The following is a 24,871-nucleotide window of genomic DNA, read 5'->3' as shown; positions in this document are numbered from 1 at the left end:
ATCATATAGAGGTCAAATACCTCGCAATGTAATCATATGTTATTGTATTTGTCCTTATGGTTTAGGACGGGTCTTTACAGTAAACGTCGAACGAACCGAGCAATGGTGTTGACATATTTTGGTGTGTTAAAAATAAAAGTGTGTTTGAAATGAGAGTGTTTAAGTTGTGAGTGTTGAAGATGAATGTGAAGTGTATATTATGAAGTGATAATATGTATATGTATATATAGAGTCACAAATGTAAAAACTATCCGTTGTTGTTGTTGTTGTTGTTGTTGTTGTTGTTGTTGTGTGTTGTTGTGCAACGTTCACAAAGATCAGGAAGCAAGTTCAATTCTCGCCCTGCAATATGCTTATACATGATTCAAGTGAGGGCGAGTACAACCAGGGCGGAGGAGGGCGATACCATTGCCATCGGCGCCCTCAGGTGACGGGTTTGATGACCCCTCTATAACGTACCGATAGGAGTGGTCTTAAAAAAATTACAAATGGAATTAGTGCATAAAAAGGAAGGTCAATTTAACATCATTAATTTGGGAATGGCCTACATTATGAAATCATGCCTTAATTGGAAAGTTACTTCTCGAAACTAACAAGTGTTTAATGTTACGTACATACACTAGTACCTACTCTAGACTAGATGCAATAATTGGAAGGCCATACACGACTCTAATAACTTTTTTACTGATATGTTTTGCTCGATATGGTTCGATTCTTCTTCCAATACTTCCCAAAAAGTGTTCATTAAAACTTGTTTAATTTAACAACAATATTTAAATCCCGTGTGTGAAATTTGAGAGACGTATGATATAGACAGACATTTCTTTAATCTTGAGAAATTAAGACGTGTTTCTCTATCAAAAGCATCCCTCCACCCGAAGATAAAACCTAGTCAATACAAGTAAGCATAATATATTATTTATCCCAAGGAAAACCTAGTAAATAGTTTAGCTAAAGAAATTGGGTCAAATGACTTAAGAAATAGGCATAAATCAAACTAGCCCAAAGTGGATAAAACTGTTAGAAAATCATATATAATGGAAAATTGGTCAAAATGTCTCCATTTTCGAAATTATTTGACAATATCCGCTCAAATTACGGTAATTTCAATAATGTTTCCTGACCACGTTTGATGCGTTTAAGTTGGTGCGTGCATAGTGTGTTGCCCGAGGATAAGATCATGTTTTAGCTAGCCCAAAAGTGAAAACATACTCAATTGTAGTAAAATGTAGTTTTAAGATACCTTGTGTCAGCATATTGAGCATTCAGATGGTTCATTAAAGGGAGAACTAATTGAATAAAGTGTTTAGGGTCAATCGACCCCATACCCTACGGTTGTGGTTGTGGGACTGAGTATTTTTGTTGTTGTTTAGGGTCAATCGAGGCATACAAACATATTACTATTTTAAGAACAACAGTAAAGTGCTTAATTTACTAACATTGTTTTATAAATCAGAAACTCTTACAAAGCACCACCACCGCAATTAGACTGTGCATATTTGTACAACCACTGTAGAATTAATGTGCAAGGTACAACATATAACTATATGGCTAAATTTATTTGAGCCTTCGGGGTCACACACATATACACCTAAACGTCAAATGAAATATATATATATATGATGTATATATATCACTCAAGTAACAAAATAAATAAATAAATAAATAAGTGATTAATTATTTAAATGGAATCTAACTTTTGGAAAGCAATCGAATTGCCTGTGCAAGGATTGTTTATATGCAATTATGAATGCCACATTCTTGCAAAAGAATTGTTTATTAATGTTGGTAGACCCAAAATTAGCTTAAAGCCTTCATCACTTGCAAATGGAGATTAAACAATGTTAAATAGTTAGGTAAATGTTCTGCCACTTTGTTTTTAAATAGAACAAGTTGGTCAAAGTTGATAACACACTCAAATGGACAATTCATATATAAGAAGTTGTAAGGAGATACTCGTTGAGAGAGAATGCAACTAGTTCACATATAATACAACAAAAGAAATCCACAGTTCTTTTAATTTTCCATAAAAGGAACAACGTTTACGTGAGTAATATTATTTATTGTATTAATATAATTTGATTATATTAATACGTTACTTGGGGTTTGGACTAGCATCCATTGACGGTCGTTTGAAGTGTAGTGTGGACTATCCAAAGAGACGGTCATACTATTGATCGTAGATTTATCTCCTACAATCCATTTCTTCAGGAAAGGTATATCGTTTACTCATTTTGTGAATTTATATATTTTGACAATTATTAGTGGTGTAATTGGATCTTAGTGGAACCGTTAATCGTGTGTATGTTTAGTAATATAAAATAAGTTTATTTTAACTATCCGCTGCGTTAATCTGAATGTAAAAGTACACACGGTAATCCATCAGTGGTATCCGAGCCGCTTTTACACCATTTTAATTGTCACGTGATTTTCTCAGATCTAGTTTTGTGAGATGGTAAAAAGTAAAAACTTTTTTTTTTTTTTTTTATAATTTCAACATGTTTGTTTTAAATTAAATCTCATGACGCACAAATAAGATCTGAAAAATATCACTGTTATAAATTTTGAATTTATTTATTATGGCTTGAATAATTGTTGTTTATTTCATTCCATGGTTGTACACATGCATTGTAACCATGGACAAGCCATATGTAGTTTTTAATAATGTAGTTATTAGAATTGTGATTGCACACATAGCCCATAATGCCCCGGCCTATGTATGATTGTTGTGATTGTTGATTATAGCAATATTGTGTCATGTTGATTATTTGTATTATAAGGCCATTTTGAAGCCAAAATTGTATTATATTTATTTCTCATTTTCATAGTATTGTATTTAAATTTATTTCAATTTGTAAAAGTACTAGTTTAGTGTATTTTCAAATTTAAATAAATGTAACAAGATGAAGATTGAAGATAAAATACAATATGCTTTTGGTTTAAAAGATGACGAACAGGTCAAGTTGACAACGATGGCGTTTGTCAAGTTTTCACTTGATTCTTGAATCAAGTGGGAGCTACGATATTACCCTTAGTTTGACCTCTTGATCCCATGTCGGCTCATGGGATTGAGCATAGGATTTTTGGGCTAGGCTATGTGTGTGTGATGCATGATATGGTTGTGTTTTATTTTTGCATTATACATAATTGTTGATTAGAATATATGCTAAATTTTTTTTGATCAAAACATCAAATAAAACTGGTAACAGTTTCAATGATTAAAATTGATGATCTTAAAAAGTTAAACTCTAACGAGTTTAAAATTAAATGATTTTTGAAACACAAATTATATATGATCGAAATCTTTTAAAATTGTTTTAAAACGATACACGTTTGTGTATTTGTTACTTTTATATATAAAATAAAATAACAAACTAGACGCATAAACACGATCGGCATATATAAAATTGGTTAAAATGCTTTTTAACAAATAGTGTAGCGAATATTGTGTGCATGCATTATTCGTTAACAAAAACATTTTTAAAATACCCGTCAAATTTAAGTCATGCCATCCAATGAGCTTGCAAACACTCCTCGTTATTTTTTGGTTACGGTGAGACCTAATCGAATTATAGCCACGAGGTGAATTTTCAGTTACGAGTGAGACTAGGCTGAATTTCCACTATTTTCAAATTGGACGACTTAATCGTATTCACGGTGAGACCTGAGTTCGAGGCAAGGATGGGACAAACATGCCAGTAGATAATAGTAGTTTGTTGAACTACACATATTTCTAGGTCCCATAATGATCTAAGAATTGCACTTATGATGCAATTGGTAACCGCTACCTACCAATAGACTCTATAACTGCTAGCTGATCAACAGATGTAGTTATGGAACCTCTATGTGGATCTTAGGCTTTCGTAAATTAATTGTTTTCAAATATATTAAAACCTGGGTAGTTAATTTATTAAAGTACAATATCGAAAATACTAAAATTGAATCTTGTTCTTTTGTAGATGTCAAACAATCAAAACGTAAACCAAAACACCCTCCGTTCTTTGTTGGAGAGGGAGAAACTCAATGGTTCAAACTTCCTCGATTGGTACCGCAACCTGAGAATTGTTCTCAAATATGAAGGGAAGTTGAACAAAATTGAAGAACCCTTACCCGAAGCTCCTCCTGAGACAGCTACTGCTGCTCAAAAGAATGTTTATCAGAAGTTGTTTGATGAGCAAGAGAAGATAGCTTTAATCATGCTTGCTAGTATGACTTCTGACCTCCAAAAGGAAATGGAAGATCGTACAGCATATGATATGATGACTGAGCTGAAAAATATGTTTCAGAAACAGGCTAGTCAAGAGTTATATGAAACTTATAAGCTTCTTCAAACATGCAAAATGGAGGAGGGTCAATCAGTGAGCTTTCATGTCTTAAAAATGAAAAGCTACATTGACCGATTGGAAAAACTTGGAACTACCTTGCCGCCCAACTTGGCTGTGAACACGGTTTTGGTTTCACTACCAAAATCGTATCACCAATTTGTGATGAATTACAATATGCAAGGTTGGGAGAAATCTCTGGCAGAGGTGCACTCGATGCTCAAAACTGCTGAACAGGATATTCCATATAAAGTTTCCAATCCAGGTGTACTAATGATTAGGGATGGTAAGGTGAGAAAGAATAAGCCAAAAACTTGGAGAAAAGGAAAAGGCAAGTCAATTGCTAAGAAAAAGATTCCACCACCTCCCAAGAAAGAAAACCCAGCGAAAGATGACGAATGTTTCCACTATGGAAAAGTTGGCCACTGGAGGAGGAACTGTCCTTCCTACCTATCTGAGTTGAGAAAAGGCAAAGCTGGCCAGACTAGCAAATCAGGTATATTTCATATACAGTTATATACTTTTTCTAGTGATTCCTGGATTTTTGATACTGGTTGTGGTACTCACATCTGTAACAATATGCAGGGAATGAGAAGAAGTAAGAGACTGAAGAACAACACACTAGACTTAAGAGTGGGCAATGGGGCTCGAGCTGCAGTCGAAGCTATTGGCACCTATGAGCTTACTCTACCTAGTGGTCTTATTGTTTTGTTGGAACAATGTCATTATGCTCCTAGTATTACGAGCAATGTAATTTCAGTTTCTCTTTTGAAAAATGTTGGTTTTGAACTTACATTTACGCACTTTGGTATTTCAGTTTCTAAGAATAATGTATTTTATTTTAATGCTATTCCACGTGATGGTATTTTTGAAATTGATATGCATGGTGTAATTTCAAATAATAATTCTATATATACATGTATTGCCAAACGAGTCAAGAAAGATTTGAATAATACCTATCTATGGCATTGTCGTCTTGGTCATATAAACAAACAACGCATTTCAAAACTCCAATCTGATGGGCTTTTGGAATCAACTGGCTCTGAGTCATTTGATGTATGTGAGTCATGTTTATGTGGAAAGATGACAAAGGCTCCTTTCTCCGGTTTAGGTGAAAGAGCTAAAGATCTTTTAGGACTAATACATACTGATGTGTGTGGCCCTTTTAGAACTATGTCTAGAAATGGTGAATCATACTTCGTTACATTTACTGATGATTATAGTAGATATGGTTATGTTTATTTGCTGAAATATAAACATGAAGTTTTTGAAATGTTCAAAATCTTTCAAAATGAAGTAGAGAATCAACTTGGAAAGACCATTAAAGCCCTTCGCTCTGATCAAGGAGGGGAGTATATGAGTCAAGAGTTTTTGGACCACCTGAAGAATCGTGGGATTGTCTCACAGTTCACTCCACCCTACACACCACAACACAATGGCGTGTTTGAGCGGAGGAATCAAACTTTACTTGATATGGTTCGATCTATGATGAGTCTGACTACTCTACCACCGTCTTTTTGGGGATATGCATTGGAGTCTGCTGCACGCATACTCAATATGGTTCCAACCAAGAAAGTAGAAAAGACACCATATGAGCTATGGCATGGGAAGACTCCCAAGTTGTCTTATTTGAAAGTCTGGGGTTGTGAAGCGTATGTGAAACATGACACTTCAAACAAATTAGAACCTAGAAGTATCAAATGTCACTTTGTGGGATACCCAAAGGAAACAATGGGTTACTACTTTTACTACCAAACTGAAAATAAAGTGTTTATTGCTCGGTTTGCTGAATTTTTGGAAAGAGATCTTCTCTTACAAGAAGTTAGTGGGAGTAAAGTAGATCTTGAAGAAATTCAAGAATCACAAGGTAACATACCTTTTGAAGGCACTAGTTATCCACACGTTGAAGCTGAGCACATTGTTGATGAGCCAGAACGTGTTGCACCTATAATTCGTAGATCTAGTAGAACTCCTCATCGACCTGAGAAGTTAAATCTTCTGATTAATTCAGATGAACCTCATCTAGGGGATTATGATGAACCCTCTAGCTACCGTGAGGCCATATCAGGTTTAGAATCTGAAAAATGGGGAGATGCTATGAATACAGAGATGCAGTCCATGAAAGAAAATCAAGTATGGGACTTGATTGATCTTCCACCCAATTGTAAACCAGTTGGGTGTAAATGGGTCTACAAGAAGAAGGCTGACATGGACGGTAATGTAAACACTTTTAAGGCTCGATTGGTGGCAAAAGGTTATACTCAAACTCAAGGAATTGATTATGAGGAAACTTATTCACCAGTCGCAAGCATTAAGTCAATTAGGATACTTATTGCCATAGCTGCTTTTCATAATTATGAAATATGGCAAATGGATGTGAAAACCGCTTTCCTAAATGGCGACCTAAGTGAGGACGTATATATGGTTTAGACGGAAGGGTTTGTAAATCCAAAGCATCCTAATAAAGTATGCAAGCTTCTAAAATCCATTTATGGATTAAAGCAAGCATCCAGGAGCTGGAATCTTAAGTTTGATCAGAAAATTAAAGAGTTTGGTTTTTCTTAAAACCAAGATGAGCCCTGTATTTACATTAGAGCTAGTGGGAGAAAAGTTGTCTTCTTGATCTTGTATGTTGATGACATACTACTTATTGGAAATGACATTCCAACTTTGCAAGATGTCAAATCTTGGCTTGGAAAATGTTTTGCCATGAAAGATCTTGGAGAAGCTAAGTATATTTTAGGAATCAGGATCTATAGAAATAGATCCAAAAGGCTTATTGGTTTGAGTCAAAGTACATACATTGACAAAATCTTACGAAGATTTAACATGCAAAACTCCAAGCGCGGAGCATTGCCCATGCAAAAGGGCATAACCTTGAGCAAGTCTCAAAGTCCTATCACACCTGATGAGATAAGACGAATGAAATGTATTCCTTATGCTTCGGCTATAGGATCCATTATGTATGCTATGTTATGTACTAGACCTGATGTCTCGTTAGCTTTGAGTTTGACGAGTCGTTATCAACAGAATCCAGGTGAAGAACATTGGATTGCTGTTAAGAGCATTCTTAAGTATTTGCGGAGAACTAAAGATATGTTCTTGGTTTACGGTGGTTTGGAAGAAGAGTTGAGTATTAGATGTTATACAGATGCTAGCTTCCAAACTGATCGAGATGATTCCCGATTCCAGTCAGGGTATGTCTTTGTCATGAATGGCGGGGCAGTTGATTGGAGAAGCTCAAAAACAGAGCACAGTTGCACAGTCTACAACGGAAGCAGAATACATTGCTGCTTCAGAAGCTGCTCAAGAAGCTGTCTGGATTAGGAAGTTTATTGCTGAACTCGGAGTAGTTCCCAGCATTGAATCCCCTATGGAAATGTACTGTGATAATTCAAGTGCTATTATACTTGCGAAAGAATCACGTGTACGTAAAGGTAGCAGACACATTCTTCGAAAGTTTGACTACATTCAAGAAGTCGTTGAGAGGAATGATATTAGTATTCTTAAGGTTCATACAGATGATAATGTGGCTGACCCGTTCACGAAGCCCATGACACACAACAAGCATGATGATCATGCTAGTAGTATTGGACTTCGTTATGCTGCTGATCTTTTTAATTTGTAATTTAGTATTTGGATATTTTTGGAACATTAAACAGTTTTATCATAATGAATTGATATATTGATGGTATGATCATTTTCATTTATATCACTATGTTCTATATTAGCATGTTTAATCCATGAGTAATTGTTGATTATTCAAAATCTCCATAATCGATCATGTTATGGGAATAACATGAATTAAGATTAATATGAAGTTTTGGTTTATATTTATTGATGATAAATAGTTAACTTGTAGAGACCAAAATTCATATGTATTCATTGATGATGAATATTAGAATGACCCAACCGAGATATCACTACATGGATGGTTGTCAGTAGTGAATCTTTTAGTGATTATGTTTTTATGTCCTTAGACTTGAGATGCACGCCGGTTTTGATGTGTGAAATATTGTACTTTGATATGGTTAAATGCTGTCCTGAATAAGGCTGTAATAAAGGCCATTATTGGGTATAATGTAAAGCTCGTGAGAGACACGTGTATACAATATAGGATTTGTTCCTCCAAAATATTTGGAGTTAGATACTTTTGAGCTCCTCGATGAATGAATAAGATATTTGTGTGGCCGCACCCAGATGTAATTAAGATGATACTTAATTAATTTGGTGATCTAATTCAATTCTAAGATCGAGAAATAAAATTGTTAAACAAATGAGAATGACCGATGATCCATATTTCAAGTTTAACTGAGGTATCTGAAACAAAAGGACGAATGACATTTAACACTTACTACAAGCAGTTCTGAGAAACTACCCTCACATGAATTTAGGAACAATGACCTGTTGCTAGACGGTATCAATTGTTTGTATAGTTACTTGTTGTTGTACCATACACAAGTGGGAGTCTGTAGAATTAATGTGCAAGGTACAGCATATAACTATATGGCTAAATTTATTTGAGCCTTCGGGGTCACACACATATACACCTAAACGTCAAATGAAATATATATATATATGATGTATATATATCACTCGAGTAACAAAATAAATAAATAAATAAATAAGTGATTAATTATTTAAATGGAATCTAACTTTTGGAAAGCAATCGAATTGCCTGTGCAAGGATTGTTTATATGCAATTATGAATGCCACATTCTTGCAAAAGAATTGTTTATTAATGTTGGTAGACCCAAAATTAGCTTAAAGCCTTCATCACTTGCAAATGGAGATTAAACAATGTTAAATAGTTAGGTAAATGTTTTGCCACTTTGTTTTTTAAATAGAACAAGTTGGTCAAAGTTGATAACACACTCAAATGGACAATTCATATATAAGAAGTTGTAAGGAGATACTCGTTGAGAGAGAATGCAACTAGTTCACAGATAATACAACAAAAGAAATCCACAGTTCTTTTAATTTTTCATAAAAGGAACAACGTTTACGGGAGTAATATTATTTATTGTATTAATATAATTTGATTATATTAATACGTTACTTGGGGTTTGGACTAGCATCCATTGACGGTCGTTTGAAGTGTAGTGTGGACTATCCAAAGAGACGGTCATACTATTGATCGTAGATTTATCTCCTACAATCCATCTCTTCAGGAAAGGTATATCGTTTACTCATTTTGTGAATTTATATATTTTGACAATTATTAGTGGTGTAATTGAATCTTAGTGGAACCGTTAATCGTGTGTATGTTTAGTAATATAAAATAAGTTTATTTTAACTATCCGCTGCGTTAATCTGAATGTAAAAGTACACACGGTTTTCCATCAACCACTTCCTCGATTACGGTGTGGGTATAGCAACAACTCTCGTGCAAAGACAGAAGAAGCCAACGAGAATGCTCTAAGTGACTATTAAAAGTGAAATGTATAACTGTTAATCTTTGAACTTAAAAGTTGGTTGGAGCCCTTCAATATTAGAAGGTGCTCTACAAAAATAGGCATATGCCACTAAATATAACGACCGTATTCTTTGGTAAAAGGCGAATGAACACTTTGCTTTGTACTCATTATTACATGGCTACAAGATTTACAAATAGCTCACCTGCTTACATTTTATAACCTTCTTCACCCTTCAGTTCTCTCTAGCCAACTGATGTGGGATGAACCTGAAATATTCAATTCTATACATCCCTTTTCACCTTTCTATCTACTCCACTATATTGTGTCAAGACAACTACACAACAACTTTGATATATAAATTTCACTCATAATTCAGATAGAATTAAATATTATATAAATTAGTACTATTAGTATATCACTGTTATTTAATTTACTTAAACCTTATATAAAAATTTTAGGTAAATTATTTGACCTCCAAATATGAAACAACTTGACAAAATCTAGTCACTTTTGAGAAAACAAAAACTTCTGTGTTGGCATTTTAATAGAACCACATCATGGCTTTATGACCTTCTGAGTAGGGATGAGAAGAAAAACCGAAAAACCGAAACCGTACCGCTACCGTACCGGTACCGGTATCGAAATACCGTACCGACGGTATTCGGTATCGGTATCGGTATCGGTTCCTAGCTTACAGAAAAAACGGTTTCGGTACTATGCGGTTCGGTACCGGTACCCTCGATATAAAAACCGAAATATAAAATGAGTATCATTGTTCATGAACTCATGGGTCATTATGTATGTAAGCTTATATAATTTATAGAATATGTTTTTTTTTTTTTTTTTTTTTTTTTTTTTTTTTTTTTTTTATCTATGATCATCAATTTCTAGTCGTAGTTACACTTACTGATAAAAGTTCATTTCCATTTTTTACTTCTTGTTAACTATCTGGTCATATAAAATTTCCAAGTGATGCATACCAAAGTTATAGTTTATTTGTTTCGCATTAACAATATAAATGAAAAAAATAGCTAGCCAAAGTATGGCAATCCAAATTGAAATAATTTCGTATTCTACACCATTTTCAAAAAATAGCGGTACCAAGTGGGTAAAAAATCGAGAAATACCGGTGAAAGACAACTTTTTTTGTAATTTGCCTTGTGCGTTTGTTAATATGTAGTACTTTTATATGTATTTTGCCCTTCTTTACTTACATATATATAGGAAACAACATATGTTCGATTGTTAAATGAATTTTCCTCACTCCCTCTAGTGTTTTAAGAACTCATTATGGATTGATATCATGAACAACTATAACCTTTTCTTTTGTGATTCAAAATTTAAATTTCATAAGTCAAAATTTTCACTTGAATTAGCTATTACAGTATTTCTCTTAAATTTTAACACCCCTAGAAGGACATAGTCCTATATAAAAATGAATTCGATAATGGGCCTAATGGGCTCGGTATTGCTATGAGAAATTTATTTTGGGCTTAGTATATTTGGGGGAATACGAATACCCCAATTTTCTGCAAAAATACCCAAAAGCCCAAACAAGAGTATCTCCGTGCAGACCGTGCTCTTTTAAGTTTATCACACCGAGTTAGCGTTTAACGGAAATAGCAAACGTATTCTGCCGTTGCCGTCGTCTGCTCCGTCAACAACGTCATCGTAGGTCAAAAAAATGCCACCGGATGTCCACCACTTCATGTCCTAACTTTCGACGTTCTCGGTCTCATCTCGGACTCATTAAAGGTATGAATGCTTAAAAACGTTTCAAATTTCAATTGCAACTTCAATATTTTCATCGTTTGTGAAATTAAACTGAAAGATATGCATTTAAAGCTCATCAAGTAAATACACCTTTCTCGTGTACTAATAAAGTATTTTTAACTATATGAAATTGTGGTTTTAGTCACTGAAACTAGGAGTAAACAAGGTGGAGCTCCAAAGGTAGTAGAAAGATGGGGAGAACCACACTCTTCTCGGTGCGTGCTTGACACTTCGATTATCGACGGTAAAAGATGATCCTTTATGTTTGATATTCCTTCCTATCATATTATATGATTGAATAATTGATCAATATTAATAGTTAATATTTTATTATATTCTTGTGTATTGTGTATGTAGTTGTTTAGAGACTTGTATATAGGAATCACAAGCTTTTGATCATACATTTTCTGTTGCGTAGAACTTTTAATCATACTTTTTTTTATTGCAGTTGTTAGCTATTGCTAGGAAAAGTGGTGTGGTAAGTTTTAAGTATTATAATTATGTCGTAAATCATGTTTATTGAAATTAAGAAGTTATCGATTGTTTGAAAAAACACGTGACCGGTTGCCTCACTAAAAAGTTTTCTTTACTAAACAAGTTGAGTTGCTTAGTCGTATCAATGGTGATATTCGAGGATTTTTTTTAAAAAAATAGTATTTCTTTTAAAGAGATTTGCAAAAATGGAAAAATCAGATTTTTTGTTACAAAAATGGTAAAACCGAAGTTTGAAACTTCGGTTTTGCCAAATCCGAAGTTTCAAACTTCGGATTTGTTTTTTCTTTTTTTTTTACAAAAAAATAATAAAAAAAGCAAAACCGAAGTTTCAAACTTCGGTTTTGCTTTTTTTATTATTATTTTTTATTTTATTTTTGTCAAACCAAACTAGCCGTCTTCTTTGACCATTTTCATTTCCTGCCCCAAATGCCAACTTACAAAATAAACTCTCTACGTGTCAGACTTTATTTATTTATTTTAAAATTTAAGTTAAAATAACATCTGAGTACGATAGCTCCTATTATTGTTCCGATGATGATGAGTACGATAGCTCCTATTATTAATTATATTTATATTTATATGTTATATTTATTATTATAACCTTCAAATTTGTGGGATTTAAACATGGAATAACATTAAAAATCATGTACAGTAGTAATATTTTAAGACTTCGTTACAATAGATTAAAAAGCTCTTTAATTTGTTCTTAGTTTAAGTTAAGTATTAAAGATTACCCATTCAATCCATTGGGAGATAGAATGCAACCAAAATGAAAAAAAAAAAAGAAATAATAATAATAATAAAAAAAGCAAAACCGAAGTTTCAAACTTCGGTTTTGCTTTTTTTATTATTTTTTTATTTTTTTGTAAAAAAAAAATCCGAAGTTCCAAACTTCGGGTTTGACCAAAACCGAACTTTGGAACTTCGGTTTTACCATTTTCGAAACGATTTTGATAATTTTTCCATTTTTGCAAGTCTCTTTAAAAAAAATTACTATTTAAAAAAAAAATCGATATTCGAGTTTCTTTTCCTAGTGACAACCAAGCTGAAGTGCAGTCTATTGAAGATAATAATATTATTGGGTTGCGGTTGTTCAAAAAACAGACTTCTGAATCATCATCCAGGTATTTGTGTAGATTATACTTTCCGCGTGTCATATTGTTCCCACATAAAGTAACTGGTTTTATTTTCCTCAACATGATGTGTTCGAAATTAGGTCATGCACCCTGCTTACGTGCACATAACGAAAGGACTATACTGAGACATGTTATAACGCCAAAATCACTTGGGGACCCCACTTGTGACGGTACTCCAACAACATGGAATGTCTGTGCAGCTGGTAATGTATTGTGTTGCAAAGTCGATGAAAATGAGAATTACGCCTTATTTGGAGGGTGAGTAAACTAAGTGTTTTATTTAATATAACTTTTGAACTTTATGAATTGGAATATATTGCTTTTATGACCTATGATTTAACAACCTTCTGCACCTCAGGAAGGGAGTTGAGGTTAATATTTGGGATATTGCAACACATACGAAAATCTGGACAGCAAAATCAGTAAGTTCGTTATTTATTCAATCACATGTTTATGGAAATGAAGGCAAATGATTTTATATCATATTTTATTTGCAGCCTCCTAAAAACAGCCTTAATTGGTATATTTACACATACTTGGTTTACTTCAACAACCATTTTGTGTAAAGATGATCACCGCAAGTTTGTTGCAGGCACCAACAGCCATCAGGTCAGTTACTAAAACCATACATTCTTCACGGTTCAGTAATATGTTGTATAGGTGACATCCTAAAAAACCATTAATTCTATTTCTATAGATATCTGAATGATGTACAGTAATGTTTTAGGTACGTTTGTTTGATATGTCTGTTCAAAGAAGACCTGTGATGTCATTTGATTTTCGTGAAGCTCCCATTAAGGCAGTCATTGAAAACCTTGATGGTAATACGATATACATTGGGAACGGGTCTGATATACATTGGGAACGGGTCTGGTGATCCCGAATCTGTTGACATTCGCACAGGTAAGTAATTTTTGAGTGTAGGAGTTTTTTTAAAATGCGAGTGGTTTTCAAGCTATGAAAACTTTAGGTTTTTTGTTTGTTGGTTTAAATGTTGAATGGAAACTATTGGGATGCTTTATGGGGAAATGTTCTGGAAGCATCAGATCGATAGCCAGGCACCCAAAACTGCCAGTGATAGCATCTTGTGGTGAGTGTCTGTCCAGTTATTTTATTAATGATTAAATTACCATTAGGGTCATTGAATTAACTAACTTAACATTTTGATTGAAGCGACCCGTCCTAATCCATAAGGACGAATACAATAACATATGGATACATTGCGAGTTATTTGACCTCTATATGATACATTTTACAAACATTGCATTCGTTTTTAAAAGACAACTTTTATTTTATCGAAAGATGACAGGCATGCATACCATTTCATAATATCCAATCTATAAATGACCTAATCAGTCATTTACATAACAATAATCTTTATCAAACTCAACAACTTGAATGCAACGTCTTTTGAAATATGTCATGAAAGACACCAAGTAATATCTTTAAAATGAGCAAATGCACAGCGGAAGATTTCTTTCAAACCTGAGAATAAACATGCTTTCAAGTGTCAACCAAAAGGTTGATGAGTTCATTAGTTTATCGTAATCAATCATTTCAATAATTTTAATAGACCACAAGATTTCATTTATTTAATAATCATACACTCGCAAGCGTTTAAAATTCATTCATATGGATTGAACACCTGGTAACCGACATTAACAAAATGCATCTAGAATATCCCCAAACATATAAACATCGAAGTACTAAAGCAGTTCAAATTCTCTGACTGGGGCGTGTCAAAGCCCATAGATCTATCTTTAGGATTCGCGTCAATTGGTGGCAATTATAATAAATATCAATTCTTAGGCTACCAAGTTCAACAAGGGCGATATCCGGTATAACAATTCAACCATAGAATATAGTTTCGATTACTTTTGTCTATTTCGTCAAACATTTATAAAAGTGCATGTATTCTCAGTCCCAAAAATATATATTGCAAAAGCATTTAAAAAGGAAGCAAATGAAACTCACAATACTGTATTTCGTAGTAAAAATACATATGACGTCATTGAACAAGTGCAAGGTTGGTCTCGGATTCACGAACCTATATTAATTATATATATTCATATGTTGGTCAATATTTGTCTAACAATTTAGGTCAAGTCATAGTGTACCACAATCCTAATGCTCGAGACTAATATGCAAAAGTCAACAAAAGTCAACTTGACCAAAATGACTTCTAAAATCTATACATGTTTATAATATAATTTAAATATAGTCGTGATATGTATTTACATATATTTATCAGATTTTATTAGAGTAATTAATACATGTCATTTATTAATAAAATTTATATATGATAAAAATATATTTTTATATATCTCAAGTAATAAAATTTATTAAGTTCACTTAATATCACAAAAATATAGTGGTATGTATTATTAATGTAATTATATAACGTGTGGTAAAAATGTCTTTGTATCACTTATTTATTCGATAAAATAATATTGATAATAATAATAATGAGTAAAAGTTGTATTATTTTGTAATAATAATAATTATTATTATTATTATTTTACTAATAATAACAATAACAATATTTATATTTACTAATGATGATATTAATTATAATAAAATGATTATTCTAATCATGATAATTTTAATAATAACGATACTTTTTGTTATTAACTGTAATAATAATAATATTTTATAAAAATAATAATTCTATTCAAAATGATAATTTTTAATAATGATAATAATAATGATATTTAATAATAACAATGATATTTCTATTAAAATCATATAAAAAATGATAGTTTTAATATTAATGATTCTTTTAATAATAATAATAATAACGATAAAAATAATAAAATGATAGTTTTGATAAAAATATTGATTATTTTAATAATAATAATAATAATAATAATAATAATAATAATAATAATACTAATATTGATTATTAGATTATAATAATAATGACGATAATAACGATGATAACGATTACGATTACGATAACGATAACGATAACGATAACGACGATAGTAATAATAATAATCATTTTAACAATAATACATAAAATTATAGATAATTCAATTGACTATATCTTTTAATCCATTCATCGAAACCATTCGAGTTCTAAATGAAAAGTTCTTAATTTTTCGCTAGCTTTCCAATGACATGCATATCATATACCTTATCTCAGTAGCAAATGTGTCTAATTCAGGATTCAACATAACCTATCTAACGACAATATCAAATGTACAAGTCATGCATAATCCTATATACTCGAGCACTAGTCAGGGATACAATATTTATATATAAAAGTTAAGTTATGAGTGCTCACATATCAATATTGAGATTCAATATTGCAGGAAAGTACGTAGACACAACGAAAATGATAAACGTTAGGTTGACCTCACGAGCAATACCCTCGAACAATACCCATAACCTCCATAGCTATAACCCATAATTTCCTTAGCTCTATCCCGTTTGAAAACTTATTTTGAAATCGCCTGAACATAACTCCGTCGTAGTATTTTATGTATACTAATAATATCTTGAAATAATATTGAGTAAATATATATATGCAAATCGATTGAGAGTGTTTAGAGAAATATATTTTTAAGTTTCTATGAAATAATGAAACCTATTTAATTCTATTTATAATAGATTTTTGAATTATTAAAGTATGAATTATTAAAGTGAATTATTAAAGTATGAATTATTAAAGTATGAATTATTAAAGTGAATTATTAAAGTATAAATTATTAAAGTGAATTATTAAAGTTAAAGTAAAGTAAAAGTAAAGTAAAAGGTAAAGTTAAAGTATAGTAAAAGTATAAAACTATGTACGTATAATACGCGTATAAATATATATAATATTAATTTATATATATTTAATAAAATAATATATAAATATCGTTATCTTTATCATACTGGTTAAAAAATGAGTTGTCAAAAGTGGTTCTAGATATTTATAAAAGTTATATACGTTTTAATAATAAAGTTCTTTTTAAACTGAAAACGTTTTTGTATGTTTGGAACTAAATCAAATAAATATGATAATTTTGTTTTCCAAAACTAAATATATTTAAGAATCATTTTGTTAAAAGGTTAAAATAGTGGAAATCGTTATATCATAAAACGTTTTAGAAAAAAATAGAATTATATATATTCATAATAGGTTTCAAGTTTTTAAATTACAGTCTGTTGGTGAAGCATGAGATAAAGTCCAAAGGTTAAATAAACGTATGAAATCATCTTAATGAAAAATGTCGAGTTACTTAACTTGTCGATATCCAACCTCTAATTTATTTACACTCCACGTTCTTACTTTCACATTAAATAAAATGAAAGTTAACATAGTTATCTTATCAAGGTCACGAGGAAAATATTATAAAACATGAATTGGAAATTAATCAGGAATTTCCACTAACCCTTGTCTAGTTCCCGTTAATTGACACATTTGTTCTTACTTATAAATCACTTTACCATTTTCCGAATGTTGTCAAAAAGAATAAATTTTTTAAATCACAGTGGACCTCATAACATAGACTCGTAATCATATCACAATGTATCTGATAATTCAATCATTTAATATTATTTTTTAATTCCGTCGATAAATATATTAAACATATTTTGAAACAAATACGTTTATGTAAAGTATTATACATCTAATACTTTGTTAACGTTTTCAATTAATATAACTATAATATATATATCTATATACATATAAATGTTCGTGAATCGTCGAGCACAGTTAAAGGGTAATTGATTACATGAACACAGTTCAAAGTTTTTGAGATTTCAACATTACGGACCTTGCTTATCGTGTCGGAAACATTACATTATTCAAAGATAAAGTTTAAATTTGATCGAAAATTTTCGGTTGTCACAGTACCTACCCGTTAAAGAAATTTCATCCCGAAATTTGATTGGGATCGTCATGACTGATAATAAGTATGTTTTCATGACGCATACAAGCTAAAAATTAGAGTTTTATCATCATCGAGTAATATAGATAAAATAGTTTGATTTTGTGAAGAGTACGAGTGAAGTTATCACAAAAGAGTGAAATGAATAAATGTAGATTCGTCATATCTTTTGACGTAGATAGGATTGATTTTCGGAGTTCAAGGGATTTAGAGAAAATCTTCGTAATAAGATTTGATTCTTCGGTAATTAAGGAAATTAGGATCTTCTTTGATTAAATGCGATAACCTGTCACGACTGCTCTGTTAGATTTTTCGCTATAAATTCACTCCCTTCGTTTCTTTATTTCCACAGCTCATCTTCTATTCTTCCCCCCTCAATTCATACTTTAAAGCATTCATCAATATGCTTCATCTAGTTCTGCTTCTTGATATATTTCTAACTTTCATATCTGTCATTCTTCTTTTTCATCTACCGCCGGAAGAATCTATTTACTTCTACTATACCCTTGGTTTTATAGTGTTTTTAGTTCTCCCGTGTCTTTATATTGCTATATGCATCGATATATATGGTTTGTAATTTCTGGGTTGTTGTTGGGCTTTATATCTTTCCTTATATTTCAAAGTCCCTGCTTCTGTCTTCAATAATCATTGTCATCCACAGTTAATGATCTCTCCTATTTGCTGCGATTTATACTCCAATTTCTATTTCGGAGCTTTATTCTTTTGTTTTCTCTTCTTGCCATTAAGCACCGCATGTAATGGTCCAGAATTTGTAGATATGAATTTCGGAATGAACATAGTTAATGTTCTAAGAAGAAAATTGTAATGGCACGATTTTGATTTGTCAAATTGCCAGAATACCTCGGAAAATACCGAATCATCAAGAAAATATTTTCTTGATATGTTTAGAGGTTAAGTAGAATACGAGAATCGTGTAATCATGGCACATGATGATGTTATGATCTGTGAATCATCACGTTTCATTTAGAAACTCGGCATGACTTACTGTAATATAATCACGTTGATTAAGTGTCATTATATTATACTAACTCATGCTTCAGTTCTCAACACTACTTCAAAAGCATTCATATTTTAAGTTCAAATTTTTCAGAATTTAGAAACTAAAACAGTTTCCTTTATGATGTAATACAAATAGCGAAAAGAGATAATTGATTTCAGATAAGAAGGGTTATGAAAATATCTTCAGAAATATCTAAGATATTTATAATGAAAGATATGATGATATCTTAGAATATCTAAGATCAGAGGATGATGAAGAATATTGTCCGCAAGGGTTTAGAGTCAGGAGTAAGGTATTCGTTAATGACTTCAGCAGACACTGAATCATTTGGATTCTTTGAAGGCAGGTTTAGTCTTTGTGATTTTTCCACAGCCTCCTTCATAGTTTGCTCAATCCGTTTTTCAGTTCCAAACCTTCTCTTTTTCTGAGCTTTGCCAACACACTATTCTTTATCATAAAATTTTTTTACTGTTAAGGTCGTTTATGGTTTTTGCTGCTTCATCAGCATTTTTCAAAATTTCGAGAATTAAATCGTAGATTGGGGTGTTTTTCAGAAACTTCACATTCGAAGTATGTAAGTTCAAGAGATAGACGTTATATGTACACATATAACTGTTGGCGTAGACATGCTGCGAGATTTCAAAATACTGATTGCTGATTCTCAGTAATTGGTATGGCAATTATCGTTACAAAATGCAGATGAGTATATACTAGGGTTTTAATGAATAAATATAGATATTTTTCGGAGAGACTTCAGTCAAAGAGTAACGAAGTTGCTGGTACATTTACTGATAATGTGGTGGAATATAAAAGGTTCTCCAATAACAAAAAGATAATCGTATATATCAGGGTTATAATAAGGATATTCCGAATGAAAAATCGAAGTTGACTTGCTGAAGCTGTGACAGAATTTGCTACTTTGAAAAAGAATTGTGAAGTTATTTTTGCTAATAAATGCCAAAGGATCTGACACGGATACGTGTTAAACTATGACTTTGGTTTCGAGAGTTTTTCAGGTACAAGACTGCGGGTAACATGTTGTTGGATCATCATCTCAATTGTTCATTATTTGAAGTGTCTTCGGGAATTTTCGAAGGGTTTGAACACAGATTGTAATCGTTAATATACATATGATGTTTTAGAATGTTACGAATATTTTTCGGTGTAGAAGTGATGTTCTAGCACAATTTTGAAGTCAAAGTATAGCTTTCAAAGATGTAGAGATTTAAGAGTGATGTCTCCTGTTGAGTCTTGACTTGGATTCTGATTAGAATATGAAATTGAATTTGGATGAGAATGGTTGTTTTGATTTCTATAAAAGAATGTATATCGTTGTGAAAGTAGTGAGTATAGTTGATGATTTGCTGAATCAGAATCAAGGATTGTAACATATTAATTGTGAATTTATATATGTCTCGGGTATTACCTACCCCTTAAAAAAAAATTACAGTTAATATTTTGTACAAAAAAATTTTATTACAGTCTTTATGAAAATATATAGGTGTATATTTTCTTCAGATGTAACATAGATTTAATGAGTTAATGTTAAATTAAACTCATTTGATTTACGGTTGAAATTAGAATTGAATAATCCCTAAAACTTTAGAAATTACATAAGTATTTTTTCAATGATATTGAAATTATGAATCAATATTTCGTTATTTGTTGATGCATGATGTCGGTTTTCGTGAAATTCTTGTGAACTTCGCAAGGTACGAATGATGTTATTTGAAAAGTTTCGAGTACATCGATGATGAAAGTGTAAAATCAAACATATATTTGAATAATACACTTGATTTAATATGAGATGGAATTCATTGAATTAAAACAGAGTTTGTAGTTAACGATGGTTAAGTTGCTGACGAAGAGTGTACATCACAGCATATTAGTAATATGAATTAACCGAGTAGTTAAGATTCACACATAATAGCTTAGTACGGAAAGATTTATTATGGTTTAAAAATTTATATATATAATATATACATATAAATTCTTCAGTGGAAATGAGTTAATACTTCATAACTCGTTGATATGACATACTTGTTGTTGATTTATAATGATATCCACGGTGATTCTTGAACTATCGGAGCTTGTGATGTTATAGGTGCTGCTAGTGCTGATGATGCTGATGGTACTGACGGTGCTGATGACGCTAACGGTACTGTTGATGCTACTGATAAAACAAGTCTAGCTCGTAAATCACGCACCATTCTTGTCAGGATTTCTATTCTTCCCCTATCATTTTGGTTCATTCATCTGATTTATGCTTAGGGCTAGAATAGAAAATCTCTAAGACTTTGGAGATTACATAATCGCCACGGAGTGTTTCTCCAATGGAGTTATGAATCAATACTTCATCGTTTGTTGTTGTTGGTATTCCTTGGTATCTACAGAGCGTATGACATTGGTGCTCATAGGACAGATTGTAAAGTTGAGATTTATGACGTGGTTGTGGTTGGGGGTGGTAATGGTACTATTGGCATTGATGATGGTGATACTGGTTATGCTGCTGGTGCTGCTGCTGGTGTTTGTAACCTCCGCACCTGTCATAACCCGTCCTAAACCATAAGGACAAATATAATAACATATGATTTCATCGCGAGGTATTGACCTCTATATGCGACATTTTTCAAATAAAACTGCATTCTTTTTTACAATACAAACCATAACTTTTATTAAAAATACAAAGTTTAAACAACATAATAATGATTATCGTTTAGCGATAATCTTAGCCTTACAAACTTTACATGTGATGATAACAACACGATTTCCAACGTATTTTACATTACAACTTCTCCGATATGCAGTTTTATTTTTGACACAAATATGCATACTCAAGATCTTGCTTAAATTCAACATGTTGCAGTGGAAGCTTTTAGTTATCACCTGAGAATAAACATGCTTAAAACATCAACATAAAGTTGGTGAGATATAGGTTTAATGCCGGCAGCGTTATAAATATAGACCACAAGATTTCATATATAAACGTTTTAATAAAAATATTCTAAGTTGTTGAGCACTTGATAACCATACTTAACATTTAATCAACGTCGCATATTCCCTTTATTATGAAATCTTACTACATCGTACCAAGTGTAATCACCGAAACGAAGAACTGTGCAACCGTTGAATACTGGTCGTCCAGTCCGGTTGGGGTTGTCAGGCCCAATAGATCTATCAACAGGATTCGCGTTTACAATACCGCATGTAAATAGTAGTTACCAAGTTACAGGGAGGTATGCCAGTAGTACAACTCAACGTAGAATATATATTTTTAATCACTTGTGTCCATAGCGTAAATCATAAAATGCATGTATTCTCATCCCGAAATATTTAGAGTTTAAAAGTGGGACTATATACTCACTTTTGCCTTGAAGGTATTTAACTCAACTTGGTCTCCGATAGATATCACGAACCTAACCATATATATAATATATCAAAATATTTTCTTTTCAAGTAATCGTTACATATATATATATATATATATATATATATATATATATATATATATATATATATATATATATATATATATATATACTTACAATACTTTTAATATTTTCTTAGTCCGTAGTTAGCAGTCCGATGTTAGTGGTCCACAATTAGTTGCTCAATAAAATAAATAAAGACCCCATCGTATTCGTATTGATCAGAATTAATCTCGACCCATGGTACCATGTTGTCAAATGACGTGTTGCGTACATAAAGTACCGTGTTGTCAAATGACGTGTTGCGTACAATCATGAGGTCTTATGATTAATCTTCTCGTGTTGTTTACGGGTGGTCCTGAAATATATAAAATCAAATCATAAGTAATTATATATAAAATATCATATTAATTAGAAAAGATATGATTAATTTACTTTTTCTCCAAATATTTTCGTAGCTAAACTAGCTTCGGATACCCAATCTTGTTTTAGTCGTATTTTCTTCATTACAACTCCATTTTTGTTAGTTCAACTTGCCACTTCCTTGGATCGATTCAAATTTTAAGAATATGAACTGTAAATACCTTGGTTTACATTCGGAATCACAGTTTATAGTTCAAACTTTGGTGAAACTTATGAAAGTGATCATTTTCCATCATAAAAACAACATTTAATGATCATTTTTCTAAAAATACTTACACTTTGAGTTAAAATATGAAATTTTTATGTGTTAACATATTCATAAGAAATATCATTTTTCCAGAACATAAATTTCCAATTCAAATTTCAAGATGGTTTTTAATTATCCAACCCAAAACAGCCCCCGGTTGCACTCCGACGACGTAGATTCAGTTTTAAGGTGTTCTTTGTAAAAACAAGTTGTATCTTTTAAAGTTAGCATATCATTATGATATATTACAGGTCTTGAAGTATTTTAAAAGTCAATTTAGAAGGATCTATTTAGTTTACGAACAAGTTTGAAATCATTCAAACTATGTTCTTGTTGTTAAAATTTTACAACACAAAATAAGATAGTTATATAAATATGAATCGAATAAGATTATGAACAAGGTTACTACATCAAGTTACTTGGACAAAGTTACTGAAAAGATAGGAAATAATCTTGGAATCAAAAGAGTGGTGAAGTGGGATTGAAGATTGGAAGCAACTTAGGACATAAACTTGAAATGAAAGTAATATCTTGTAGTGTTCTTGTTTGATCTTGATATAGTGGTTATTAAGATGATTCTTGAGAGGATTTTTGCTGGATTTCTTAGGGATGCATGAGGCTTACAAGTGTGTGTTCCTAGCTAGAGAAATTATGTAGTAAAAATTGAAAATGGAAGGGGGTATAAATGGTGAAGGTGGCGTGATCATAGGGGAGACAAGAACAAAAATGTAGTTTGTTATTTTGTATATTTAGTCAAGCTAACTTCCAATTCTAATTACCTCTCCTTGAGGGCAGCAATAAGGGCTGATTAGGTGTTGATTAGGATGTTGATTTAATGTGTATATACCAATAGTAAATACGTATAGAAGCTGGGTATGATACGGGTACATATACCCTAGATGTACGTGTAGAAATCTTGAGGAAATGGAACGAGGATTCAAATATAACTATCTTTTGTAAATATACTTATATTGTTTTATGTATAAAATCCCTTTAAAAGTGATTAAATACATATCTATACGATACTTGTAAAAACATTATAAGTTATAAGTATTTATGTCAAAGAACGTTACGTATAGTTATCGTTTTGAAAACTTAAGTTAATAGTTTCAAAGTATACTTTTATCTTATTGTTATTAGTATACAATGAGATGTTAAACCATCCTTAGATCATGTTAAATATATATAAATACATATATATACACAAACGTATAATTATCATATGTTATATATTCGTGATATCATCGGTCAAATTGGACTGTCAAACGTTGTGTAAAACTCTTTTCAAAAACATAAGTCTCAACAATTTAGATTGCTTATCATGTTGGTAAGGTTTAATTTATGTAAATATTAATCTCATAAGTATAAAATGATCGGAAAAATCTGGGTCGTTGCAGTACCTACCCGTTAAATAAATTTCGTCCCGAAATTTTAAAATTGTACCTATTTTGCGTTCTCGGGAAACAAATGTGGGTACTTTTATTTCATCTGATCCTCTCGTTCCCAAGTAAACTCGGGACCTCTTCGAGCATTCCAACGAACCTTAACGATTGGTATGTTGCTCTGCTTGAGTTGTTTAACTTCACGGTCCATGATTTCGACTGGTTCTTCTATGAATTGTAGTTTCTCGTCGACTTGGATTTCTTCAAGAGGAATGGTGTGATCTTCCTTTGCAAGACATTTCTTGAGGTTTAAGACGTGAAATGAATTATGTACTCCAGCGAGTTGTTGC

General features: G+C 31.8%; 1 pseudogene; it reads left to right on the top strand.

The window, feature by feature from the left end:
* Positions 1 to 10,322: 10,322 nt before the first annotated feature.
* Positions 10,323 to 24,871, top strand: part of LOC139848558 (uncharacterized) — an 89,128-nt pseudogene continuing 74,579 nt past the window's right edge.

This window comes from Rutidosis leptorrhynchoides, chromosome 5 (assembly GCF_046630445.1).
Source record: "Rutidosis leptorrhynchoides isolate AG116_Rl617_1_P2 chromosome 5, CSIRO_AGI_Rlap_v1, whole genome shotgun sequence".
In the NCBI taxonomy this organism is placed as follows: domain Eukaryota; kingdom Viridiplantae; phylum Streptophyta; class Magnoliopsida; order Asterales; family Asteraceae; genus Rutidosis; species Rutidosis leptorrhynchoides.
Note: the sequence above shows the minus strand (reverse complement) of the source record. Positions and strands in the feature narration are given on the sequence as shown.